At 41.7% G+C, this 3,336-nt stretch overlaps 1 long non-coding RNA gene across 1 annotated transcript; it reads right to left on the bottom strand.

Moving 5' to 3' along the window:
* Nucleotides 1–499: 499 nt before the first annotated feature.
* Nucleotides 500–1,037, bottom strand: LOC143177670 (uncharacterized). The gene is made up of 2 exons (XR_013001624.1): nucleotides 935–1,037; nucleotides 500–716 (listed from the first exon to the last, which is right to left on the bottom strand). It is a non-coding gene; the product is annotated as an uncharacterized LOC143177670 (long non-coding RNA).
* Between the last annotated feature and the right edge of the window lie 2,299 nt (nucleotides 1,038–3,336).

Genomic DNA, 3,336 nt, shown 5'->3' with positions numbered 1-3,336 from the left:
GGGCAAAGCAGCGTTGCTGCTCGACGTTCGCCACAGAGGCGGCTCCCGAGGAATATTTTCCTCCCCGCGATAGGGGACGAGTAAAGATTTCCCCGCGACTTGACAATCGCGCAGCTGCCTGCAGATGTATCGGAAAGTTTGCGGCCCACTGTGCGGTGATTGAGATGAAAATTCTAAAAAAAGATGCACCGCGGTTGTCGACATGCTCCCATTGTTCCTTTTATCATCCACGCGAACGTGTTCCTTCGCATTGAAATAATAGATGGTTCCTCCCAACCGGTATGAAAGATGGTACTCCCCCGCGTCGCATACATCAACGATTCTCGATTTCGCCCGCGAAATTATGTTTTTCCTCCGTTCACCGCGCGCCCTCTTCGAATCAATTTTCTACCTCGCTGGTAAGACGGGGCTCCGTAAAAAGCTCGCGGGAAATGTAAGCCCCTTAAAAAGGGATAATGCTTGATTCTTCTGATATTATCATTGGACGTTAATGGCCGTCAAGAAAACCGTGCTTAACAACGCAGTTCGTTGGGCTGCGCGTGGCCAAAAGGAGGAATCGTCTAATGGCGTAATTAAGAAATTCCGGGCGGAAACGCTGTGGTTTTCAGGAGCCGCGGGGGAGGCGAAGGGGAGGGGCAACGACGCGGCTATTTACGTGCACTTCGTGCAAGTTTTCACGACCAAGCTTTTCACCGGTCCGAAAGGTCGTCGCTTCTCTGTAAACGAAGCCGGGGTTACTTAAAGTCGAGCTTTTAAGCGGAGGGGGAAAACAGAATAGAAGACAAACGTGCAGCGGCGAACGACGAGGGCAGAGTTCGTAAATGGAAGGAAGTAGGGGATCTATATAAATTGTTAAAAGTCGAGCAGCAGGCATTTTCGTAACCAGGTTTCAGCAACCCTTTTTGAATAATTTTTATGGAAAGAATCGAGTCACCTTTGCGAAGAGTAACTCTTGACTTCGATCCTCTTAAAAAATGTGTCTAAAATTGGTCGGACTCTCCATGGTACGAGCATCACGCGCGAACACACAGCTTCGCTGGAGGGCGTTCTACCCTTCAGGGCTTCAAGGTTGTCTCCCTTTGAAGTTCAGCCACGAATGCTGGTAACTTTAGAGGGAGAGTAATCGGAAAGTTGACCAGAGGTCTGGCTGGTTCAATGATCCGACATATATCTTCCAGGAGGCCCTTGGTGCACCCTGGCATCGCTCCATATTGCCGATGAAATTCATCCTGCGGAGAAATTGAAAGGCTGGTAAGCTCATATGCGATAATCCTGGAATTACTTCGCGAAATTACAACGCAAGAAGACACACAGAGGGGCGCAGGACTGGTTGAAAGCAACCTGTCGCATCGTAGGAAGAAGCAGGCCCTTCGCTAAGCGAAAGATCGATTTCTTTGAAGTCGGCGGCTCCTTTCGGTCTGATTTTACCGCGCACAGAGATCTCGGTCTCGTTTGAAACAGAAAATCGGAAAAAAGCCGCTTTTTCAGGACGAGCATTATCATCGAAATCGAGACCAGACGTTAGAAACGAGAAATTCGCTTTCTTCACGAGATTATCATTTAAATTGGCAATCGATACTCTCTTAGGATTATTTGTATTCGTTCCTTTTCCTCGTTCTTTTTTTTCTCGCCTTTTCTTCTATTCTCCCACGTATTTCGTTTTCCACCGACCACTACGAGTCAGCTAACCGTGTACTTATTCCTCATCTTGTCGGATTAGATGTTGTCGCGACTTGAATTTATCGTCCCAGCGTTTTCGAAACTGAGAGGATAAATCTTTCCGCGGGGATCGTTAGCGCGCAGAGATCCACGAGGCTGAATAAATTGCTCGTGGGACGATACGCGTGCGGTTAATCGGCTTGGGGAATCCATTGACTTACGGAACGCAGCTTTTTCGTGGCCTCGTGTTCCGCTATGAAAACGATCTTCATTTTCTGTTCTATTATCTATTTATTGTTTCGTGTAGCTGCTTATAATTTGTGTCATTCTTTCCACCTTGATTGCACATATTACATGATATAGAGTGTATTTCATATATCTTGCACATTGAAATATCTTCGTTGTTGGTACAAAAAATATGTCAGAACAAAATCGTTTGGTTCAAAGTAACGAACATTGTGATTCTTGGATTTCTCTCTCCAGGTTATTTTTTCTAAGTTTGAAGCCCATCGACATTTTTTACACATTAACATGTGTTTTTCAGAATGTAGCATTGTAGTGCATATCAAAACAAATTCAATTGCCTATAATATTACGATCTTCAAATGATCTGCAATGCAGCTAATTGAGATGCGATTGAGAGGCGATTGGGGATTTCAATATTCCCAATTGCACATTATCATTGATGTACGAAATTTGATTATTCTACAATTGTAATTTGAAACTCACTCTATTTGAAAACGCCTCGTAGTTAATGCAACTCATATGTAACATTTACTGTCTTAATATGCACTATAATGCTGCATTTTGAGAAACACATGCTAATATGTAAAAAATAGAAAATCCGAAAAATGTAAAATATTCTTGGAAACTGTTATTCTAAAGTAAAGGTAGACGGTAGAAATACAATTATTGTTTAAATTAGATTGGAGGCTAAAGATTGAGGTTGTAGAACTCTATAAATTTAAAAAATGAAATCTACTTTCACATTCCTAGAAACATTGCTATTCATAAACAGCAGATACTGTTTTTTATAGATTTTTATATATTTGATATTTATATTTAATTGAATTGTTATATAATATCGTTAATAAAAGATGTTTTAATGTAAAGCTTAAATATTAACAGGTCTGCCTGCAAAGACTTAAAGTTGCACACATTACTCACAGTATTACTTTTCAATCTTTTTATTCTTGATCCCCAATCAGATATTTTTAATTGATTAGAGATATAAAGAAGTGTACTGCGCCATATAGAATTCAATAATGATAGCTTACGTTGAAAGACTCAAACTATTAAGTTGTAGGTATTACGGCCATTATTATTCTCTTTATTTCTGCTTTGTTGTCATCGTCAAAGATGAATGACTCCTTTATTCATAAAAGGAGGGCATAAACTCTCTATCGCTCGGGTGTCACAGCTTTAAAGCATAGCCGAGTTATACAGAATTTGTCACTGCCCTCATAAACTCTTTCTCTCGGTCTTCGGTCTCGGTTCTCAGCATAGAACTGGTTTTCCAATTATCCGTGAAAAGGGTGGTCCCATTGCCCGTGGCGAAGGTATACTCATGACAAAGCCACTGTTTCGTGCTTGTGTGTTCACTGCTCACGATATCGGGTCAAATCTCGGCTTGAGTGGCTCCATCGAGACTCATAGCATTTGATCTGGTTACATAAT

The sequence above is a fragment of the Calliopsis andreniformis genome, chromosome 3 (genome assembly GCF_051401765.1).
Source record: "Calliopsis andreniformis isolate RMS-2024a chromosome 3, iyCalAndr_principal, whole genome shotgun sequence".
Classification (NCBI taxonomy): Eukaryota; Metazoa; Arthropoda; class Insecta; order Hymenoptera; family Andrenidae; genus Calliopsis; species Calliopsis andreniformis.
The sequence above is the reverse complement of the archived record's forward strand: the minus strand, read 5'-3'. Positions and strand labels throughout refer to the sequence as shown.